The sequence below is a fragment of the Rhinopithecus roxellana genome, chromosome 16 (assembly GCF_007565055.1).
Source record: "Rhinopithecus roxellana isolate Shanxi Qingling chromosome 16, ASM756505v1, whole genome shotgun sequence".
Classification (NCBI taxonomy): domain Eukaryota; kingdom Metazoa; phylum Chordata; class Mammalia; order Primates; family Cercopithecidae; genus Rhinopithecus; species Rhinopithecus roxellana.
Window position 1 is genome coordinate 22,577,626 of NC_044564.1, and position 24,455 is coordinate 22,602,080.

Consider the following 24,455-nt stretch of genomic DNA (forward strand, 5'->3'; position numbering starts at 1 on the left):
AAATCTGCTTAGAAATGGTTGTTTCTAGTTATGAAAGTAATAGTTGCTCTGCTCATCTCTACATCCATTTTTTTTGTATGACTGACTTTAAAAATGTGGCCTGTAGCCGGGCGCGGTGGCTCACGCCTGTAATCCCAGCACTTTGGGAGGCCGAGGCAGGTGGATCACAAGGTTAAGAGATCGAGACCATCCTGGCCAACATGGTGAAACCCTGTCTCTACTAAAAACACAAAACTTAGCCGGGCATGGTGGCACATGCTTGTAATCTCACCTACTCGGTAGGCTGAGGCAGGAGAGGCGGAGGTTGCAGTGAGCCGAGATCACACCACTGCACTCCAGCCTGGCAACAGAGTGGGACACCAACTCAAAAAAAAAAAAAAAAAAAAAAAAAAAAATGGTCTGAAATGATCATTTCATTCATTTGCCTAATGTTTGGTGGTTTCTGTGGCCACGCAAACTCTGAAATACTCTATATGGCTTTTAGGTTATCTTCCAAGTTACTCTCCCACTTAATAATTCAATTATCTTTTCCAGTATTCCTCAATAAAACCTTTCTCCTGTCAGGCTGGTCTCCCCTGTATGCTATTCTCATGCCCATTTTATTGTCTTCAATCACATCATGTTCTCTCTTCCAGGAAAATCCTCTTTTAACATCTAAAACTGATAGGGTTTCACGGCACACTGAATGTGAAAGAGAAAGGAGGTGGAGAGGTCAAGAATGCCTCCTAAGTTCCTAGCAGGTGATAATACTATTCACTGAAAATTAGGACAGTAGAGAAAGCCCAGGTTTATGAGGAAGAAGAAAGCTCAATTTTGGACAAGCAGATTTGAAGCGTTTGTAGAACACATCCAAATAAAGATGTCCTATAAGCAGTTGAATATTTGAGTTTGGACTGAAAAGACTGGGATAGAAATTCACATCTAGGAATCATTTTAAATGATTGTGAAACCATGCAAGTGGCTGAAGTCACGCTGGATATATACTACAATGAGATATAAGGAAGACTATAGAATTCTAAAAAATACTTTTATTTAGGAGTTTGAGAAAGTATAAGAGCTAGAGAAGTGGGAAGTAGGCAGGAAATCAGGTGTTTTGCAAGCCCAGAATGTAAAATGTCTGAAGAATAAGGCAGTGGCCAACAGTGTAAAAAAGAGGGGGTTAAGAGAAGAGAAGCCAGAGGGCAGAGAAGACTAGGTACATGGACAGTTGGAAAAAGAGGGAAAGGAGCCAGGAAAGCACCACTAAATATTTAACATAAGGTGCAAGAGCCTGGCACAATGGCTCACACCTCAAACGCCAGCACTTCAGTAGGTTGAGGCAGGAGGATTGCTTGAGGCCAGGAGTTCAAGATCAGCCTGGGCAATATAGCGAGACCCTAGCTCTAAAAAAATTACAAAAATTAGCCGGGCATGGTGACACATGCCTGTAGTCCCAGCTACTCAGGAGGCTGAGAGGAGAGGATTGCTTGAACCTGGGAAGTTGAGGCTGCAGTGAGCCATGATCCTGCCACTGTACTCCAGCCTGGGTGATAGAGCGAGACCCTGTCACAAAAAAAAAAAAAAAAGTACCATAGACCGAAGCACGTGGGTTTCCGCAGAATTTTACACCCCATTAAATTTAGTGATGTCTAATAGTCATTCAGTTGTCTAAGATTTAGACAGCTACTATATGAAAAATACCATTAAAGAGTTCCAAATTGGCTGGGCACAGTGGCTCACACCTGTAGTCCCAGCACTTTGGGAGGCTGAGGCGGGTGGATCATGAGGTCAGGAGTTCAAGACCAGCCTGGCCAAGATGGTGAGATGCTGTCTCTACCAAAACTACAAAAATTAGCCTGGTGCTGTGGCAGGTGCCTGTAATCCCAGCTACTTGGGAGGCTGAGGCAGGAGAATCACTTAAACCTGAGCCAAAATTGTGTCACTGCACTCCAGTCTGGGTGACAGAGTGAGACTCTGTCTCAAAAAAAAAAAAAAAGAAAAAAAGAAAAAAAAAAGAGTTCCAAATTAGCCAAGAGTGACAGTAGAACACAGTCAGGGGCAGAAAAATCTGGTGAAACAGGTAGGGTAAGAAATGTAGCTGGTGTTTTGGGCTAAGAGTAAGCAGTGTATTTCAAAACACGTAAGGTTTATGAAATGTGGCCAGGCACAGTGGCTCATGCCTGTAATCCCAGCACTCTGGGAGGCTGAGGTGGGTGGATCACCTTAGGTCAGGAGTTCGAGACCAGCCTGGCCAACATGTCGAAACCCCGTCTCTACTAAAAATACAAAAATTAGCCAGGTATGGTGGCAGGCGCCTGTAGTCCCAGCTATTCGGGAGGCTAAGGCAGGAGAATTGCTTGAACCCAGGAGGCAGAGGTTGCAGTGAGCCGAGATTGCACCATTGCACTCTGCCTAAGCTACAGAGCGAGATGCTGTCTCAAAAAAAAAAAAAAAAAAAAAAAAAAAAAAAAAAAAAAAAGTTTATGAACTGCATTATGTCTAGGACAAATTTGTGTCTCCAATGCGTATCTTCCTCCAGATCCTCAATCTCATGGAATTGTCTTGTAGGTGCTACAAATTCAACACATCCAAAATTAAACCTCATTATCTTCTCACCTACTCCAGCCCATCTCCAAATCTGCTTCTCTAAGTGCAGTGGTGCAATCTTGGCTCACTGCAACCTCCACCTCCTGGGTTCAAGTGATTCTCCTGCCTCGCCTCCTGAGTAGCTGGGACTACAGGTGCACGCCACCATGCCCAACTAATTTTTTTTTTTTTTTTTTTTTTTTTTTTTTTTTTACTAGACGAGGTTTCACCACATTGGCCAGGCTGTCTTGAACTCCTGACCTCAGGTGATCCACCCACCTCAGCCTCCCAAAGTGCTGGGATTACAGACACGAGCCACTGGGTCCAGCCCCTTCTCCACATTCTTATGATTCCATCCTCTCATTCTCTATTTCCATTATTACACTTTAGTTGAGGTCCTGAAATATTATTCCTAACTGGTTTCCCTTCTTCTAGTCCTTCCTCCTCTTCCCAATCCATCTTCTGTAGTTCTAATTAAGCAAATCTGATCATGCCATTTCCCTGATTAAAAACTCTCCCAATTGCTGGGTGCGGTGGCTCACGCCTGTAATCCCAGCACTTTGGGAGGCCGAGGCGGGTGGATCACAAGGTCAGGAGATCGAGACCATCCTGGCTAACACATGGTAAAACCCCATCTCTACTAAAAATACAAAAAAATTAGCCGGGCGTGGTGGCGGGCGCCTGTAGTCCCAGCTACTCGGGAGGCAGAGGCAGGAGAATGGCGTGAACCCGGGAAGAGGAGCTTGCAGTGAGCCGAGATCATGCCACTGCACTCCAGCCTGGACGACAAAGCGAGACTCCGTCTCAAAACAAAAAAACAAACAAACAAAAAACAACAAAAAACCTCTCCCAATTATAGTGAGGGAAAGTCTAACCTCTTTAGTACAACATCATGCAAGGCCCTTGCTGACCTGACCTTGCTCACATCTTGTCTGCATCTCCCAGTTACTTTCTGCCTCCACACATCTATCTCATAAGACCGCCAAATTTCTCACCTTGTTTTTAAATTCATCATGCTGTTTTATGCTCGATTTATTATAAAGATTGAGCAAGAGTGTTGTGTTACTAAGATCATGAGCCTAGATGGTGGAGGATGACCGGTGCAAGCAGCTGAGCACAAGCAACTTGGCCTAGCCAGAGAGAAAAGAACAAGGATGGCTAGGAATCTTTGGTAGAAGATGTGATCCTCCTTTGACTGAATGTTTATTGACTGTGTTTCTTACATAAGGTATGATTCAAGGAACTATCAGGGAGACAAACATACCAAACAGGGCTAACTTCAAGGAATTTATGATCTGATTTTAAAAAGTAGGTCATGTATAATGAGGTGACTAATATGACTGATTTTTCTCGGGTTCCTTATAATACATCAGATATCTAATATTACAGTCACAAATATATACATTCAAAGATACCAGGTAATTCATCATAAGTATAACTAATAATAAGTGTGAGGCCAGGCGTGGTGGCTCACGCCTGTAATCCCAGCACTTTGGGAGGCTGAGGCAGGCGGATCACCTGAGGTCAGGAGTTCAAGACCAGCCCAGCCAACATGGTGAAACCCTGTCTCCAGTAAAAATACAAAAATTAGCCAGGTGTGGTGGCAGGTGCCTGTAGTCCCAGCTACTTGGCAGGTTGAGGCAGGAGAATCCCTTGAACCCAGGAGGTGGAGGTTGCAGTGAGCTGAGATTGTGCCACTGCATTCCAGCCTGGGCAACAGAGTGAGACTCATCTCAAAACAAAACAAAACAAAAAGTTTGAGATGAGTTAAGACAAGTGCTCCAGGAATTCAGAGAAAGAACAGATTATTTTGGGATAGGGTCTTCAGATTAGGTTTCACAATAGAGATAGCATTTGAAACCTGATTGGGTGTAAGTAGCAGACAAGGAAGAACCTTCTAACTTTAAGGAATGATACAAATGTAGAGAAAGAACTGTTTGGGGCAGAAGGATCCAGGAGGGGAATAATGTTGGTAAGATCAGCAAAAGGTCAGGACCCTTAAATTGTGGAGGACCTTAAATGACAAACTTGTTCCCCTAGGCATACTTTATCTAGCAGGGAATGGGGAGCCACTGAAGTTTTTCTTAAAGAATTAACTACATGAAAGTAGTCTTTTAAGAAGATTTAATCAGGCAATAATGTGCAAGATAGATGAGAGGAGCAAGGGAATGCAGGCAGGAAGGGCAAGAAGAAATAGAGTAATCCAGGTCTTTGTTAATTCCACTTATTTATTTTATTATTAAAAGGTGGGGTCTTACAATGTTGCCCAGGCTGGACTCAAACTCCTGGGCTCAAGAAATCCTCCTGTCTCAGCCTCCCAAGTAGCTAGGATTACAGGCATGCACTATTGCACCTAGGTTAATAGAGGGCTTTGATGCCTGATTTTCCTGATTCTAAAACACTATTGATATAATAGTTTTTATAATAAAAACTCTACCTTAAATGTTTACATCGATTATAAATATTGATTTTAGGTATGTAAAATCATTAAAAAAAAAGCATCTCAGAATTAAGGAAATAAGATGATAAGACCTGAACTAAGGCCAGGCGCAGTGGCTTATATCTGTAATCCCAACACTTTGGAAGGCAGAGGTAGGAGGATAACTTGAGGCCAGGAGTTCGAGACCAACCTGGGCAACAAAGCGAGACCCTGTCTCTACAAAAGTTTTGATAAATTAGCTAGGCATGGTGGCATGTGCTTTAAGTCCCAGCTACTTGGGAGGCTGGGGTCACAGGATCACTTGAGCTCAGGAGTTTGAGGCTGCAGTGCGCCACAACCATACCACTGCACTACAAGCTGCGCTACAGAGCAAGACCCTATCTCTAAGAAAACCCAACAACCAGCCGGGCACTGTGGCTTACGCCTATAATCCCAGCACTTTGGGAGGCTGAGGTGGGCAGATCACCTGAGGTCCGGAGTTCGAGACCAGCCTGGCCAATATGGTGAAACCCCGTCTCTACTAAAAATACAAAAATTAGCCAGGCGTGGTGGTGGGCGCCTGTAAACCCAGATACTCGGGAGGCTGAGGCAGGAGAATTGCTTGAACCTGGAAAGCAGAGGTTGCAGTGAGCTGAGATCACACCACGGTACCCCAGCCAGGCTGACAGAGCGAGACTCCACCTCAAAAAAATAAAAATAAAAAAAAAAAGAAAGAAAAAAGAAAACCCAACAACCTAAACTGAGACAACATTTTGAATTATTTGAAAGACTGAAAGACTGAATGTTAGAAGTCAGAGAGAGCGAAGATTAAAACATGACGCCATGGTTCTGAGTCTGAATGAAAGTGTCAAGTTAGTACCATTAAAAGAAATAGCAAAGTCAACAGGATAAAACGAATGAACTTTTATATATTGAGTTTGAAGTGAGGAACTATCTAGTAGGCAGTTGAACATATGGGCCTCAAGCTGGGAAGAAAGGCCAGGCTGGAGTATGTATCCCAGGAATTACCTACGTGGAAGTGATAATGGAAGGTTTGAGAGTGAGTCAATTTCTGAAAGAATCAGTACGCAGAGGGACAGGGGAAGGAGCTAATCATAAGAGTGTTCATGTGTAGGGGCAAGAGGAGGAGTAGGGACAAAAAAACAAATAATTTGAAAGGTAGAATTAGATTCATTCCAGAGTAGGGACATGAAAAACATGAGGACAAAGAGGTTGAGGCCTTACATTCATGCTTAGGATTTTTTTTTTTTTTGAGATGGAGTCTTGCTCTGTTGCCCAGGCTGGAGTGCAGTGGCAAGAACTCGGCTCACTGCAACCTCCACCCTCCAGGTTCAAGCGATTCTCCTGCCTCAGCCCCTGAAGTAGCTGGGACTACAGGCGTGCGCCACCATGCCCAGGTAATTTTTGTATTTTTAGTAGAGATGGTGTTTCACCATATTGGTCAGGCGGATCTTGAACTCCTGACCTCATGATCCACCTGACTCGGCCTCCCAAAGTGCTGGGATCACAGGCGTGAGCCACCATGCCTGGCCACATGCTTAGGCTTTATAGATATCAATTATGTATATTTAAGAGACATCTTGAACACTCATGCAGATGTTAAGAACCCCACTTGAGTGCTCCACAGGAATGTCCTTATAGGACCCCTGTTTCATCCTTAGCCGCATGCTGACCCCCAAATGTGGTCTATTCTTTTTCTGTTGTTGTTGTTGAGACAGAGTCTTGCTCTGTCGCCCATGTTGGAGTGCAGTGGCACAGTCTCGGCTCACTGCAATCTCTGCCTCCCAGGTTCAAGCGATTCTCCTGTCTAAGCCTCCGAAGTAGCTGGGTTTATAGGCACACAGCACCACACCCAGCTAAGTTTTATATTTTTACTAGAGATAGGGTTTCGCCATATTGGCCAGGCTGGTCTTGAACTCCTGACCTCAGGTGATCCGCCCACTTCAGTCTCCCAAAGTGCTAGGATTAATAGGTATGAACCACCACGCTTGGCTTCCCACATAACTTTTAATGAGAAGTTTAGAGCATAATTGTGTTGATCCAACTTTTTATAAGAGAGTCAAAGTTAAAGGCAAACTAGTTTTTAACACATTTCCAGTTCTTCTGGAATAGCTGTGCCAATTAAACTTTCTGAATTTCTATTAGACAGGGATGACTGAGCATTCTCTGACTCATCTCATTTCCCAAGCAGCCAGATAAGAAATAATTTATTGGTTTACAACATGATACTTTTTTTTTTTTGAGACGGACTCTCACTCTGTTGCCCAGGCTGGAGTGCAGTGGTGTGATCATGACTCACTGCAGCCTCGACCACCCAGGCTCAGGCAATCCTCCCACCTCAGCTTCTTGGGTAGCTGGGACTACAAGCAAGCACCACCATACTCAGCTAATTTTTTTTTTTTTTTTTAAGAGATAGGGTCTTGCCATGTTGCCCAGGCTGGTCTCAAACTCCTAGACTCAAATGATCACAAAAGTGTTGGGAATACAGGCGTGAGCCACTACACTCCGCCTGGTTTACAGTATGATATTTTCAATTAGCAATAATTGTACCTCAGATAAACCTCATTGACTATGATACTGCCACTGCACAAAGCTACAGTATGATACTTTCATAGCCCACAAAGAAAAAAAAAATATATATATATAGAGAGAGAGTAGAGATTGGGTTTCACCATATTGCCCATGCTGGTCTTGAACTCCTGGGCTCAAGCGATCCACCTGACTCAGTCTCCCAAAATGCTAGGAATATAGGTATGAACCACCACACCCGGCTTCCCACATAACTTTTAATGAAAAGTTTAGAGCATAATTGTGTTGATGCAACTTTTTATAAGAGAGTCACTCTCAGTGCAACCTCTGCCTCCTGCATTCAAGCAATTCTTGTGCCTCAGCCTCCTGAGTAGCTAGGATTACAGGCACCTGCCACCCACGCCTGATTACTTTTTGTGTTTTAGTAGAGACGAGATTTCACCATGTTGGCCAGGCTGGTCTCAAACTCCTGACCTCAGATGATCCACCTGCCTCGGCCTCCCAAAATGTTGGGATTACAGGCATGAGCCACTGCACCCAGCCGAAAAATGTATTTTAAAATCCCAAGAAAAGGCAATATTTCACAAAAACAAAGTCATTATGTTAATTCGTACCTTCTATGATTGGAAAAAGTAGCATAGGGATGGCTCACCACCATAGGTGCTCTAAAAAGCTGACTGGTTGTCATGATAAACTGATTGGTAATTGGGGCTACAAATAGTGATTAAATGGTCCTGAAATATAAATTTCAAAAATATTCTCTTCCAATTATAAGTATCTTAATCAGTACATTTGTAAGTGTATCTTTCAATGTCATGCTCTTGCAAAGCTTAAGCTGATACAGTTTAGGATATTGGTGAATTATTTTCAGCCAATATAATCTTTTTTTTTTTTTGAGACTGAGTCTCATTCTGTTGCCCAGTCTGCAGTGCAGTGGTGCAATCGCAGCTCACTGCAATCTCTGCCTCCCAGGTTCAAGCAATTCTCCTGCCTCAGCCTCCCGAGTAGCTGAGATTATAAGCGCGTGCCACCATGCCTGGTTAATTTTTGTATTTTTAGTAGAGACAGGATTTCACCATGTTGGCCAGGCTGGTCTTGAACTCCTGACCTCAGGTGATCCACCTGCCTCAGCCTCCCAAAGTGCTGGGATTACAGGCATGAGCCACTGCTGCTGGCCTCAGCCAATATAATCTTAATCCTTACATGCTTTTCCTAGGAGAAAAGAATTGCTTTCCACATGTAGTGTAGCCTCATAAGGCTACTCTGAAATAGGAGCAATTTTCGTTTCTCCGGGGAGGCTATAAACAATCTGGCGTATGCAGTGATATTTGGCTTGTAAGGTGTGTTTTACTTCTGTATACTCTAGAGTAGGGGGTTCCCAACCCCTGGGCCATGAACTGGTACTGGTCAGTGTCCTGTTAAGAACTGGGCCGCAGGCCAGGCCAGGCGCGGTGGCTCATGCCTGTAATCCCAACACTCTGGGAGGCTGAGGTGGGTGGATCACTTGAGGTCAGGAGTTCTTGACCAGTCTGGCCAACATGGTGAAATCCCATCTCTACTAAAAACACAACAGTTAGCCGGACCACATGCCTGTAATCCCAGCTACTCAGGAGGCTGAGGCAAGAGAATCACTTGAACTTGGGAGGCAGAGGTTACAGTGAGCTGAGATTGCGCTATTGCACTCCAGCCTGGGTGACAGAGCGAGACTCCATCTCAAAAAAAAAAAAAAAAAAAGAATTGGGCCACATAACAGGAGGTGAGTGGCAGGCAAGCAGGCAGGCAAGCAAGAATTACCGCCTAAGTTCCTCCTCCTGTCAGATAAGCGGTGGCATCAGATTCTCATAGAAGCACGAATCCTATTGTGAACTACGCATGGTAGGGACCTAGGTTGCGTGCTCCTTATGAGAATTTAATGCCTGATGATCTGAGGTGAACAGTTTCATCCTGAAACCATCCCTACCCCGCTTCCCATGGGAAAATTGTCTTCCAGGAAACCAGTCCCTGGTGCCAAAAAGACTGGGGACTGCTGCCCTACAGACTCTGGTAATTAAAACTGTTGTGGCTGAGATACAGTATGGGGTGAGATACTTCCCAGCTAGGGAAAGATATTTACTAAACAGGAATATCCAGCTTAATATGGTGATGAATTGCTCAGTTTATCCACCTCTTGTTGATTTCTTCATATTAGCTTAGGGCAGAGATGGCAAATACATGGCAACATTCTTGACTCCTTCCATCTCCCTAGAAATCAACATGGCAGACATCACAGTACATACTCTTTTCCAGTAAACTCTTAGCCTCAGAGTCATTTTTGACAGAGTTCTCCAGGCAGCCACGATCAATTGGTTAGAAGTGGGGATCGAAATAAGGTTGGGGATTTTCCTTGGCTCACAGTTTTACTGTTAGTAACTTCTGAAAGCAAGGAACAGGGCATCTTTTTTCAAAAAAGGATTTAGGCCGGGCATGGTGGCTCATGCCTGTAATCCTAGCATTTTGCTAGGCCGAGGCAGGCAGATTGCCTGAGCTCAGGAGTTGGAGACCAGCCTGGGAAACATGGCGAAACCCTGTCTCCATGAAAAATAAAATACAAAAAAATTAGCCAGGCATCGTGGTGCCTGCCTGTAGTCCCAATTACTTGGGAGGCTGAGGCACAAGAATTACTCGAACCTGGGAGATGGAAGTTGCAGGGAGCCCAGATAGCACCACTGCACTCCAGCCTGGGCGACAGAGTGAGACTCTGTCTCCAAAAAAAAATAATTAAACAAACAAACAAATAAATAAATAAATAAAAAGAGGATTTAAGGATACATGTAGATTAAAATCAGAAAGTTGTTCAGGATTCAAGTCGAGTCAGGGCCTGGATTCTCTGCCCATGGCCTCCCTGTACTACCTCTCACAGCATATCTGCGACTATATTTTGTTTTTTTTTTTGAGACGGAATCTCACTCTGCTGCCCAGGCTGGAGTGCAGTGGCCAGATCTCAGCTCACTGCAAGCTCCGCCTCCCGGGTTTACGCCATTCTCCTGCCTCAGCCTCCCGAGTAGCTGGGACTACAGGTGCCCATCACCTCGCCCAGCTAGTTTTTTGTTTTGTTTTGTTTTGAGACAGAGTCTCGCTTTGTCGCCCAGGCTGTTTTTTGTATTTTTTAGTAGAGACGGGGTTTCACCGTGTTAGCCAGGATGGTCTCCATCTCCTGACCTCGTGATCCGCCCATCTCGGCCTTCCAAAGTGCTGGGATTACAGGCGTGAGCCACTGCGCCCGGTGACTATGTTTTTAAGGTGCCCCATTTTCCTTTCATTTCCAACTGGCCAATCCTCTCTGTATTCCCCAGTCCAAATGCTTGGGAGAGCTACTTTAACATGCACATTAGCTAATTACCATTGTCACTATTAGCTAGCCACAGGCTTGGTGCCAGGGTTTTTCATAGGTAATGAACAGGCAGCTCTTGAGGAGGCCGCCCATGGGCACAGGTGATGTTTTCTTTCTTTAATTTAGTGATGGTTTTTACTTTATGAAAATTCAAAATTCAACTGTGCTGCTTAGGTATTTATTAACACTTCAATAAAAACCTTAAGAAAAATTTGTGCCAAATAATGTCCTCTTCTTTTTTGAAAGCCTCACTAAACTAATACATCAGGAGAATGCCATAGAGATTAGACCTTGATTTTAAAGAAGATGTCTTTTAAAATATATTAAGACCTTGATGTGAGCCATTCAGAGAGACATGGGCTGGATAATATAAGAGTTACGTGAACTCTTAACTAATGGAACAACTTAGCCAAAAAGTGATGACTGTAGGCCAGGTGTGGTGGCTCACACCTGTAATCCGGGTCCTGGCCAAGGCGGGCAGATCATTTGAGACCAGGAGTTTGAGACCATCCTGGCCAACATGGTGAAATCCCTTCTCTACTAAAAATACAAAAATTAGCCAGGCGTGGTGACACATGTCTGTAATCCCAGCTACCTGGGAGGCTAAGGCAGGAGAACTACTGGAACCTGGGAGGCAGAGGTGGCAGTGAGCCGAGATCGTGCCATTGCACTCCAGCCTGGGCAACAGAGTGAGACCCTGTCTCAAAAAAAAAAAAAAAAAAAAAAGTGATGACTGAGATGAACCTTGAGACCTTGAGATAGGTTTCTGTCATAAAGTGCAATGCTCTAGTTAGTACAGAGAAGAAATACTGGGTAGTAGTAGCTAAGCAAGTGGGATCAAGTGCGGGGCTCTTCTGTTTAACAGCTGTGCAACCTCAGGCAACTTCTGTATTTTGGTCTTTTTATCTGTAAAGTAGGGGGTATATACAGAATTTACATCTTAATGTTGTTATGAGCACTGATGAATATAGATACAATGTTTAGAATAGTTTAGGCTATTTTAATTTAGAAATGTTTAGGCTATGAAATACATGGGTAGAATTTACAGAGAGGCAGAGTACTTTAAAAGAATTAAATCACCAAATAAAATAAGACAAGTCTATGACAAGAAATGTTCCCAAAGCGGCCAGATGAGCATCTGTCAGGGGTGCTGTAGGAAGGTCTCCCCCTCTGATGAAAAGGTTAGATTAGAGGATCTCTTAAAGCCTAGAAATCATTGATAGCCTAATTATGCCCTGAATGCTTGAAGTTATATTTATAGTTAGGGAGTAATCTCTAGAAAAATCTGAATTTATTATACTACAAAGCCATAAGTAATTTTTTTGCAAACTTGTAGAGTTCTCAGACTAAAGTCAAATAAAACCAAATCATACAAACCAAACTTAACTAGTGACGATTTTTGGTATGTCAATTCACAATGTTAAACAGTAAAGTAACAGAAATCCAGAAACATAATATAATTTACCCAGAGAAAAGTGATCTCAAAAAGCCAAGAGAAAATGCCTCCTAAGGGTCCTTGCTACAATTTCTTTTCAAGAAAGCAGAGAAGAAAATTCTAAAAAGATTATTCATTTAAGGTTAAATGATTATGGAAATATAAAATTCTCAATGTTGGTCAAACACAAAACTTACAAGTGGCTTAGAAAGTGTATACAATTCTCAAAATGTATTGCCTGCTGTTAAAAGCATTTATATTTATAATTACATTTTTCTAGCTATATTAAGCATTGTTTTTAAAGCACATTACAGTAAAATACACATAAAAAGTACATATATATTACATATATAATTTGAGTTTTTTTTTTTTTTTGAGACGGAGTCTCGCTCTGTCGCCCAGGCTGGAGTGCAGTGGCCGGATCTCAGCTCACTGCAAGCTCCATCTCCCAGGTTTACGCCATTCTCCTGCCTCAGCCTCCCGAGTAGCTGGGACTACAGGCGCCCGCCACCTCGCCCAGCTAGTTTTTGTATTTTTAGTAGAGACGGGGTTTCACCGTGTTAGCCAGGATGGTCTGGATCTCCTGACCTCGTGATCCGCCCGTCTCGGCCTCCCAAAGTGCTGGGATTACAGGCTTGAGCCACCGCGCCCGGCCTATAATTTGAGTTTTTACAAACTAAACACACCTATGTAATCAGCACCCAGATTTTAAAGACTGGACATTAAGCATTGTTTTTGAAGTTAATTTTTCTTACCTTTCAAGAAGAAAAAAATTAATGTTCTATTCTGCATATCTGGAGGTACAGTATGTAACTTTAAAAGCAACATACCCATCTTGCCTTCAAGTGATTTTCAATACCTCTTGTGGTAGGCAGAATAAATAACTCCCCAAAGATATCCACATCTTTTTTTTTTTTTTTTTTTTTTTTCCAAGACAGTGTCTCATTCTGTCGCCCAGGCTGGAGTGCAGTGGTGCGATCTGCAACCTCTGCCTCCTGGGTTCCAGCTATTCTCCTGTCTCAGCCTCCCAAGTAGCTGGGACTACAGGTGTGCGCCACCATGGCTGGCTAATTTTGTATTTTTAGTACAGACGGGGTGTCACCACGTTGGCCAGGCTGGTCTTGATCTTCTGACCTCATGATCTGCCCACCTTGGCTTCCCAAAGTGCTGGGATTATAGGCATGAGCCACCGTGCCCCGCCTGGATATCCACATCTTAATCCCTGAACCTGTGACTATGTTTCCTTATTTGGCAAGAGGGACTTTGCAGATGTGAACAGGACTCTGAGATGGGAAAATTATCCTGGATTATTGAGTGGACCCAATGTAATTACTGGGATCTTTTTAAGTGAGAGAGGGAGGCAGCAGAGTCAGAGATGATGTGGCAAGGGAGGTAGAGGTCAGAGGTGCCATGTGCCAAGGAATGTGGACAGCCTCTAGAATCTGGAAGAGGTAAGGAAATGGATTCTCCCTGGCAGCCTCCAGTAGGAAGGCAACCCTACTGACACCTTGATTTTGGTCCCTTGAAACTCATTTTGGACTCTGAACATTTATTATGTAGAATAATAAATTTGTGTTGTTTTGAAGACCCTAATTTTGTGGTAATTTGTTACAGCATATATGAAACTAATAAACGATTTATAGTCTGGTGAATCTGTGTTCAGATTCATGTATCTCACTGCACATTTAATAGCTTCATGTGGCTCACACGCATCTCAATTATAGCATGCCCTGAATTAAAACTTTACTTTTTTCTTCCCCAACCAGGTCACTCTCCCAGCCTTTCTCATCTTAGTACACAACCAACCACCCAATTACTAATGGCAGAAACCTGGAAGTCATTTCTTTTTTTTGTTTGCTTTTTAAGAGATGAGGTCTCCATCTGGCACCCAGGCTGGAATGCAGTGGTGTGATTGAGCTCACTGCTGCCTCGAACTCCTGAGAGCAAGCGATCCTCCCACCTCTGCCTTCCACAGTGCTGGGACTGCAGGTGTGAGCCACCACACCTGGCCCAGAGGTCATTCTTGAGTCTTTTTCCCTGTCATCCCCTTATATCTAACCTATAATTAAGTCTCATCAATTTTACTTCCAAAATAAACATCATATCTATCCACTTCAGTTGAGTTTCACTGCTACCAATCCATTTTCCACACAGCAGCTAATGTGATTTAAAAAAGAAATCTGGGCTGGGAGTGGTGGCTCATGCCTGTAATCCTAGCACTTTGGGAGGCTGAGGCGGGTGTATCACCTGAGGTTGGGAGTTTGAGACCAGCCTGGCCAACACGGTGAAACCCTGTCTCTACTAAAAATACAAAAATTAGCCGGGCATGGTGGCGTGGGCCTGTAGTCCCAGCTACTCGGGAGGCTAAGGCAGAAGAATTGCTTGAACCTGGAAGGTGGAGGTTTCAGTGAGCTGAGATAGTGCCACTGTACTCCAGCCTGGGTGATAGAGTGGGACCCTGTCTCAAAACAAACAAACAAACAAACAAACAAACATCTGATAGCACTTCCTTGCAAAAATCCCTTAATGTCTTTTCTTTTGTGGCTAATGTGACCTTTTCATGGCTCCAAGCTAGCTGCAGGAGAACGAAGAATTCATAAGTATTTACAAATTAGAGCTTAATTATTAATTGGAATGTATCACAAACTGCAAAAGTTTGATGAGATTTGAAATTTGCTGTACAGCAAGAAATCTCAGTAAGCTGTTAGACTTAGTTTCACCTGTGGTACATTTTTAATGCTTGTAAAAAAAAAAGATGTTAATATTTTGTATCATCAACTTCATTCCAAGTTTCTTGTCAATGGTGACTTAGGAATCTGTTGCCCAGGCTGGTCTCAAACTCCTGGCCTCAAACTATCCTCTCACCTTGGCTTCCTAAAATGCTGGGAGTGACTCAGAAATTTGAAAGGGTCATTAAAAAGTCTTAAAGCTTGATTCGGTGACATGGGCCTGTAGTCCCAGCTACTCAGAAGGCTGAAGCCAGAAAACATGGCTTGAGGACAGGAGCTCGAGCCCAGCCTTGACAACATAGTGAGACCCTTGTCTCAAAAACAACAACAACCCAAGGTCTTATTTATCTTCAGGAGCTGCGCAAGCCCTTTACCACTGCCACATTTCTCCCTCGATGTCCCTAGGCCTCGGGACTGGCTGGGGGTTCCCTGTAGTGGAGGCCGCCGCTGAACTGATTATAAAGATCAGGAAGGCTCTGCCATGCCTTGGTCATCAATTCACACTCCACCAGTGTCTTCTAGCAGTCACGACAAGGTTTAACGTCAGGGACCGCTGTGGGGTGGCCGCGCTACACGACAGTATTGTTTCGATCCTGGTCTATGAAATAACTGAAGGAACGAGAGGCGCAAGAAATCCCTCCTTGGGTGCAAGACCAAACAACTACCCCGCGGGAAGACTCGGGCTTCAGTGCGTGTGTCGCCAGCGGAGGAGGACGCTTCGGAGCAGGAGCACAGGCTGGCTGGAAAGCCCCGCAGGAGCTGCAGCGCAGAAGATACCACGAAAGACGCTCCGCTCTGGTCTGCACCCAGCCGGCTGCAAAACACCGCCGGAAAGGGTGGGGGGCGGGAACGGGGGCAGCCAATCACGGGAGCCCTCTCGGGCGGTGTCAGGACGCGCTCGCGGATTCGGCGCTCCAGGTGGGCGTGGCTGGGCAAGCGGGGAGTGGGGACAAGGTCGAGCGACGAGTCATCTACCCGCGCGCCCGAGCGCGGAAACCGAGGGGCGGGCTCGCGCTCTGCCTGCTTCGTGGCGCTTGGTTCGGCTATCGCCCGAGGAGCTCGGTGGCGGCGTGGGAGGGAGCTTCTGACTGCGTCTGGTGAGAGCCGCGCGGCGGCGGGGGACTCCGGGAGAGCATCCTGCCCACCCCCAGGGCCGCCTCCTCCGGCCTCCTGCCCCAGGCCTCCCCTCCCCGGCCACTTTCCACCCCACCGCGCCCGGAGGCCCACACTGGACCTAGGTCTCGCCCAATGTCCTGCAGGCCTGCACCATAGGGCCCCTCTTTGGCATAATTCGGGGCTCCGCCGTGTGGCTCGGGGTGGGCCCCGATGATCAGGGGAGGGGATGTAGAGGGAGGCCCAGGTTGACTTCTCCCCTGGGACAGTGCTGTCCAGCCAGGGGAGATGCTGAGTGTCCGGTGAGGAGCGGGGCAGGGCGGGGCGAGAGAGGGTGGAGAGCTGCCTGGCAGGCAAGCTGTCCTGGCGTGAAAAGGCTGGGCTAAAAGGTCTCCTCCCTGCTCTGACTCTACCTTCTGAGTCAGGGCTTCCTTGTATATTTGAGAAGCGTTAATTCCCCGCCTTATTTATTTGTTTGTTTTTTTATTTATTTTTGAGATGGAGTCTCGCTGTGTCGCCCAGGCTGGAGTGCAGTGGCGCAATCTCGGCTCACTGCAAGCTCCGCCTCCCGGATTCACGCCATTCTCCTGCCTCTGCCTCCCGAGTAGCTGGGACTACAGGCGCCCGCCACCACGCCCGGCTAATTTTTTGTATTTTTAGTAGAGGCGGGGTTTCACCATGTTGGCCAGGATGGTCTTAAACTGACATCAAGTGATCTGCCCATCTCAGCTTCCCAAAGTGCTGGGGTTACAAAGGAGTCAGCCACCGTGCCCAGCCAATGATGAACTATTAAACAGTGATTTGGGGCAAGTAAATTGTTTTCTCTGTGCCTCCTGTCTGTAGAATGGGGCTAATAGGAGGGCTGTGAGGATGGAATGAGTTAATACGTGTAAAGAAAGCTATTAGCACAATGTTTGGTACTTCAGAAGCACTCAGCAAATGTTTACTGTTGTTTCCTCTGTTCAGTGACTGCTTGAACCAAGTGTTCATTATTTTCAGTTGATTGCCTTAAAAATACTCTCTTCACAAATAACTCTTTCCACGGTTGAGTGGGACATTATTTTTCTGGAAAGTGTTAACACCCTTTTGCCAGCATTTATAATGGACAGTCTTGAGTTGAGAGAATGCAGAAAATAGCCTTTAAGAATTGGGTTTCTGTAGGGTGCGGTGGCTCACGCCTGTAATCCCAGCACTTTGGGAGGCCAACGCAGGCAGATCACCTAAGGTCAGGAGTTCGAGACCAGCCTGGCCAACATGGTAAAACCTCATCTCTACTAAAAATACAAAAATTAGCTGGACATGGTGGTGGGCGCCTGTGATCCCAGCTACTCAGGAGGCTGAGACAGGAGAATGGCTTGAACCCAGGCAGCGAAGGTTGCAGTGAGCTGAGATTGCACCACTGTATTCCAGCCTGGGCGACAGAGTGAGACTCGGTCTCAATTAAAAAAAAAAAAAATTGAGTTACGGTGGCTCATGCCTGTAATCCCAGCACTTTGGGAGGCCAGGCAGCAGATCACCTGAGGCCAGAAGATCGAGACTAGCCTGGCCAATGTGGTGAAACCCCGCCTCTACTAAAAATACAAAAAAATTAGCTGGGCATGGTGTCACATGCCTGTAATCCCAGCTACTTGGGAGGCTGAGGCAGGAGAATTGCTTGAACCTGGGAAGTGGAGGTTGCGGTGAGCTGAGATCGTGTCACTGCACTCCAGTCTGGGCAACAGAATGAGACCCTGTCTCAAAAACATAAAACAAAAAAACAAGAATTGGGTTTTTCAGCGATTGCCAGTGAGTTCAAGATGAAGGCAAACTTGTCTGAAAACTATCATCTATCCGTCTATCATCTGTCATCCATCCATTTGTCACCTATTATTTGTTTTTCTGTCTTTCTTTTGGTTGCTCAGGTACAATTACAGAATTGAAGAGTGAAATGGATGCGAGTATTCAGTCCCGCCTTCTGACTTTCTGAGCTCTGGGCTGGACAATGCACCTACTTCATAATGTTCATTTAAAAGATTGCTTGTCTTTATTTTTTATTTAAATTTAAATTTTTTGTAAGATAGGGTCTCACTCTGTCACCCAGGCTGGAGTGCAGTGGTCCTTTTCCAATTTGTACTATAGTTTCTTTGAAGGAAAAAAATTATATAGCTGGGGAACACATGAGAAGACTTTTTGCTATTTAGCCTCTTGTGGCTTTTAATTTAAATTTTTAATTTTTGTGAGGCAAGGCCAAGGCAGATGACTTGAGGTCAAGAGTTAGAGAACAGCCTGGCCAACATGGTGAAACCTCGTCTCTATTAAAAAAATACAAAAATTAGCCAGGCATGGTGGTGTGCACCTGTAATCCCAGCTGCTTGGGAGGCTGAGGCAGGAGAATTGATTGAACCTGGCAGGTAGAGGTTACAGTGAACTGAGATTGCGCCACTACACTCCCCTGGGTGACAGAGTGAGACTCTGTCTCAAGAGAAAAAAAAAAAAAAAAAGCTGTGAGGCAAAACAAATCATTCATGGTTTGTCAGTGTGTATTATTTTACAAAGAACAGTAAATGTTCCATCTGGCAGTACTAAAATGCTTAGTACTTACCAGTTACTCAAACGTTATTCTACCTAAACTGGGAGCAAGCTGGCTATATGAATAAACTGAAAAACAGAACAATGTTACCTAAGGCCAGGTTTATAGACAAGTTTGCCTTCATCTTGAAATCACTGGTGATCTGAGAAACCCAGTTCTTTTTTTTTTTGAGACGGAATCTCTCTCCTGTCGCCCAGGCTGGAGTGCAGTGGCAGGATTTCAGCTCACTGCAACCTCTGCCTCCCAGGTTCAAGCAATTCTCCTGCCTCAGCCTCCTGAGTAGCTGGGATTACAGGCCTGCCACCATGCCCGGGTAAATTTTGTATTTTTAGTAGAGACGGGGTTTCGCCATGTTAGCCAGGTTGGTCTTGAACTCCTGGCCTCAGGTCATCCGCCTGCCTCGGCCTCCCAAAGTGCTGGGATTACAGGCGTAAGCCATTGCGCCCAGCCGAAACCCAATTCTTGAAAGCAGCTTTTTGCATTCTCTCAGTTCAAGACTGTCCATTGTAAGTACTAATGAAAAGTGATTGCATCCTTACAAAAGGATATTTACTTGCCCCAGGCTGGATTTAAATTTTAATTTTTTTTAAGATAGGGTCTTGCTCCATCATTCAGGCTGGAGTGCGGTGGCACTATCATAACTCACTACAGCCTCAAACTCCTGGGCTCAAGTGATCTTCCTGTCTCAGCCTCCCAAATAGCTAGGACCGCAGGTGTGCACAACCACGCTCAGCTAATTAAAAAAAAATTTGTTTGTAGAGACAGGGATCTTACTGTGTTGCCCAGGCTGGTCTTGAACTCCTGATTTCAAGGAGTCCTTGCCTCAGCCTCCCAAAGTGTTGGGATTACAGGCATGAGCCACCATGTCCAGCCAGATTTCTTGTTTTTATTTTTATATATGTTTTCTTGAGACAGAGTCTCACTCTTTTGCCCAGGCTGGAGTGCAGTGGTGTGATCTCCGCTCACTGCAACCTCTGCCTCCTGGGTTCAAGTGATACTTGTGCCTCAGCCTCCCGAGCAGCTGGGATTACAGGCACGTGCTACCACGCCTGGCTAACTTTTTTTTTTTTTTTTGGAAATGGAGTCTCAATCAGTCTCCCAGGCTGGAATGCAATGGTGCAATCTTGTCTCACTGCAGCCTCCTCCTCCCAAGTTCAAGCAATTCTCCTGCCATAGCCTCCTGAGTGCTGGGATTACAGGTGCACGCCACCACACCCTTCTAAGTTTTGTATTTTTAGTAGAGATGGGGTTTCACCATGTTGGCCAGGCTGGTCTCCAACTCGTGACCTCAGGTGATCTGCCCATCTTGGCCTCCTAGGCTGCTGGGGTTACAGGCATGAGCCACTGTGCCCGGCCAAAGTTGAATGTTTTTGCTAAATTTTAGGGCTCGTATAACTCTTTGTATATTTGAAAAGTTGATGGCCAGCAATTTCCAAAATTTTGCCCTTTTAGATTTGATATTTCTAATATCTTTAAACATTCTCATTCTACCATTTAATTGAGTCATAATTAAAAGCATTTTAAAAAGTAAGATTTGTGGCTGGGTGCAGTGGCTCACGCCTGTAATCCTAGCACTTTGGGAGGCAGAGGTGGGTGGATCACGTGAGGTCAGGAGTTTGAGACTGGCCTGGCCAACATGGTGAAACCCCATCTCTACTAAAAACACAAAAAAATTAGGTGGGTGTGGTGGCAGGCACCAGTAATCCCAGCCACTTAGGAGGCTGAGGCACAAGAATCTCTTGAACTGGGGAGGTGGAGGTTGCAGTGAGCCAAGGTCATGCCACTGTACTCCAGCCTGGGCAACAGAGGGAGACTCTATTAAAAAAAAAAAAAAAAAGATTTGCCCAAACTGTAGAATATGTTACCAATTTTGTAATATACATCGTGTATGTGTGTGTGTAGTGTATATATGTGTGTGTATACACATATATACATTATATATATACATATCATATATATATATATTTAGATAGAGACTCATTCTGTTGCCCAGGCTGGAGTGCAGTGGCATGATCTTGGCTCACTGCAAGCTCCACCTCATGTGTTCAAGTGATTCTCCTGCCTCAGCCTCCCAAGTAGCTGGGACTATAGGCGTGTGCCACAACACCTGGCTAATTTTTTTCGTGTATGTTTAGTAGAATGGGATTTCACCATGTTGGCCAGGCTGTTCTTTAATTCCTGACCTCACATGATACACCCACCTCAGCCTCCCAAAGTGTTGGGATTACAGACGTGAGCCATATATTTATTTATATTATCATAGTTTATCCATGGAAGGACAGTTAAGAAACCAGTAACCATTTGCTTCCAGGGAAAATAACTAGCTAGCTGGGGAACACAGATGAAAAGACTTTTTGCGACTTAACCTCTTGTGACTTTTCAGTTTTAAACCATGTGAATATACTACCTAATCAAAAATTGAGTTAATTAAAATTATTTTTTAAAACCTCCCCTTAAAAAGGCATTTTATCTTAATTTTATTTTTTTTAAGATTTGACTTCCTTCCTTAAAAACACTTTTGACTTTTTTAGGTTCTTTAGGTTTCTAGGTAACAATGTTGTATTTTTCACTGTTTATTTATATGGTCAGCTTGCTCTCAGTTTAGGTAGAATAACCTTTGAGTAACCTGGTAAATAAGCATTTTAGTACTGCCAGATGGAACATTTACTGTTCTTTGTAAAATAAATACAAACTGACAAACCATGAATGATTTGTTCTGCCTCACCCAGCAAATTAAATATTACCAACAATTTATTCAGCTCAAATTTGATCACTGGAAGGATTATATACAAGAACACTTAGGACAACCATTTTTGGAAGAATATTTTTGTCTCTTTAAAGATTAGATAGTGTGGCTGGGTGTGGTGGCTCATGCCTGTAATCCTAGCACTTTGGGAGGCCAAGGCAGGCGGATCATGAGATTAGGAGTTTGAGACCAGTCTGGCTAACATGGTGAAACCCCATGTCTACTAAAAATACAAAAAATTAGCCCAGCGTGGTGGCGCATGCCTGTAATCCCAGCTACTCAGGAGGCTGAGGCAGGAGAATTGCTTGAACCCAGGAGGCGGAGGTCGTAGTGAGCTGAGATCGAGCCACTGCACTCCAGCCTGAGTGGCAGAAGGAGACTCCTTATCCAAAAAAAAAAAAAAAAAAAAAAAAAAAAGGCCAGGCATGGTGGCCGCAGTGGCTCACGCCTGTAATCCCAGCACTTTGGGAGGCCAAGGCGGACGGATCATGAGGTTAGGAGATCGAGACCATACTGGCTAATACGATGAAACCGTCTCTACTAAAAATACAAAAAACTAGCCGGGCGTGGTGGCGGGCGCCTGTAGTCCCAGCTACTCGGGAGGCTGAGGCAGGAGAATGGCGTGAACCCGGGAGGCGGAGCTTGCAGTGGGCAGAGATTGTGCCACTGCACTCCAGCCTGGGCGACAGAGCGAGACTCCGTCTCAAAAAAACAAAACAAAAGGCCGGGCGCCGTGGCTCAAGCCTGTAATCCCAGCACTTTGGGAGGCCGAGACGGGCGGATCACGAGGTCAGGAGATCGAGACCATCCTGGCTAACCCGGTGAAACCCCGTTTCTACTAAAAAATACAAAAAACTAGCCGGGCGACGTGGCGGACGCCTGTATTCCCATCTACTCGGGAGGCTGAGGCAGGAGAATGGCGTAAAACCAGGAGGCGGAACTTGCAGTGAGCTGAGATCTGGCCACTGCACTCCAGCCTGGGCGGCAGAGCGAGACTCTGTCTCAAAAAAAAAAGAAAAAAAAAAAAAAAAAAAAGACCATATAGTGCTTAGGTCTTCTGAATATAACTCTCTTGGTGGAATGCCCGTTTCATTATATTGTAAGTGTTTGTCATTGGGTGAAATTAGCTTCTACTGGGGATTATAAATTCAGAGTGGGCCTAATGATGGGACAGTTTGCATGGTCACAGAATTTTAGCTTAAGAGAGATGAGGTACCAACAGCAGAGGGCTACTAATGGAATTTCCAGTGAATTTCAGAGTTTACCCTCATCTAAAGGATGGCACCCCTAGAATTGGAATCCTTACTGAAGTGTCTCTGGATTCCTGATTACAGATTCTAAATATTGATACACTTACTGAAACATGAACATTGAGATCAGAGTCCATGAGGTGAAATTTTATGTTGATTTAGAGAAGTTTAACATGTTCCAAGCCTGGCTCAGTGGTGTATGCCTGTAGTTCTAGCTACTTATGAGGCTGGGGGGGGCGGATTGCTTGAGCCCAGGAGTTCCAGGCTGCAGTGAGCCATGATCTTGCTTGTGAATAGCTACTGCACTCTGGCTTGGGCAACATAGCAAGATCCCGTCTCCAAAAATGTAAAAACTTTTAAGAAATATTCCATAAAACAAATCTCTTATTCCTTGCCCCTGATTTTACTTTTTGAATGGAGGGTATAGCATGGCAGGGAGGGATGAGCGAGCAGTGGAGCTAAGCAATAGTATATCTGTGAATGGGAGGGCCATAACGCTCAGAGCGAGGCAGCAACTGAGAAACATGGGGGAGGAGGACCTGAGGTTTGTGTGAAACCTTTCCAGAAAGGATGACACTTAGACTGAGTTTTGAAGGATGAGTAGAAAACCAGGCAAGGGGGAAGGGAAGTTTGAGGAAAAAGTAGGTATCATCTATAAAGGTACAGATATATGGAGATTCACTAGTTGAACTGGAGGCAGTTTGGTATGGCTGGCACTTTGGCACAGAGTAAGTGTAATTTTAGGCAGGGAAAGGAAGATCACTTTGAAAGTTTGTAGGAGGCCGGGCACAGTGGCTCACGCCTGTAATCCCAGCACTTTAGGAGGCTGAGGGCAGATCACTTGAGGCCAGGAGTTCGAGACCAGCCTGGCCAACATGGCAAAACCCCATCTCTACTAAAAATACAAAAATTAGCCGAGCATGGTGGTGGGTGCCTATAATCCCAGCTATTCGGGAGGCTGAGGCAGGAGAATTGCTAGAATCTGGGAGGCGGAGGTAGCAGTGAGCCAAGCTCGTGCCACTGCACTCCAGCCTGGGTGACAGAGTGAGACTTTGTCTCAAAACAAATAAATAAATAAATAAATAAATAAGAAAGTTTATAGGAGGCAGGCAAACCACTTGACAGCGTTACGATCGTCCAGACCTAAAATGAGGGACTGGACTAGTGGAAGTCCTTGTAAGGATAAAGAGGAGGAGATAGATTTGAAAGACATTTAGGGGGTGGAATTGACAGCATTTTGGAGATATGGGGCGAAAAACAGAAAAGACAAGGATTTCAAGGCATTTGGATGAATGAAATTGCATAACTCAGAGAACAATTGAGGAGGAACAGGTTTGGAAAAGAAAATTAGTTCAGTTTGGGACACTGACTTTAAGGTGGTTATAGGACATACAGCAGGAGATATCTGATAGGCATTTGGAGTTGTCAGTTTTGTTGGCACTGGTGTGTAGGTACTAATGAGGGCTTGAAGGTCAGGTTTTTATCTTACTCATCTTTCTTTGCCCAGCATTAATCACAATACCTTGTATTTAGGGAGTGTATAGTGTGAGAGTGAAGAGACTGTGTTCCTTATGAGACATGATCTTGAATGTTGGGGCAGTAATTTTCCCTCTCAAGACCTGTGTTTCCCTTTCTATAAAGTGATGGGAGTTGAACTAGATCAGTGGTTCTCAACCACTGATTTTGTGACAACCTGCTATGTTGGGCTC

At 44.8% G+C, this 24,455-nt stretch overlaps 1 protein-coding gene and 1 non-coding gene across 6 annotated transcripts in view; one reads left to right on the plus strand and one right to left on the minus strand.

Moving 5' to 3' along the window:
• Positions 1 to 7,459: 7,459 nt before the first annotated feature.
• On the minus strand, positions 7,460 to 7,600 carry LOC115894127. Its single transcript, XR_004054161.1, has one exon. It is a non-coding gene; the product is annotated as a U4 spliceosomal RNA (small nuclear RNA).
• Positions 7,601 to 15,986: 8,386 nt separating this feature from the next.
• The window catches only part of GNE (glucosamine (UDP-N-acetyl)-2-epimerase/N-acetylmannosamine kinase), a 60,833-nt gene continuing 52,364 nt past the window's right edge, over positions 15,987 to 24,455 (plus strand). For 3 of the 5 annotated variants that reach the window (XM_030919156.1, XM_010369939.2, XM_010369940.2), the window contains exon 1: positions 15,987 to 16,165. The gene's annotated coding sequence lies outside the window, so the exon portion shown is untranslated. Of the gene's footprint in view, positions 16,166 to 16,861; positions 16,988 to 24,455 lie in introns of those variants that run through there. The other 2 variants (XM_030919154.1, XM_030919155.1) reach the window with 2 other exon arrangements.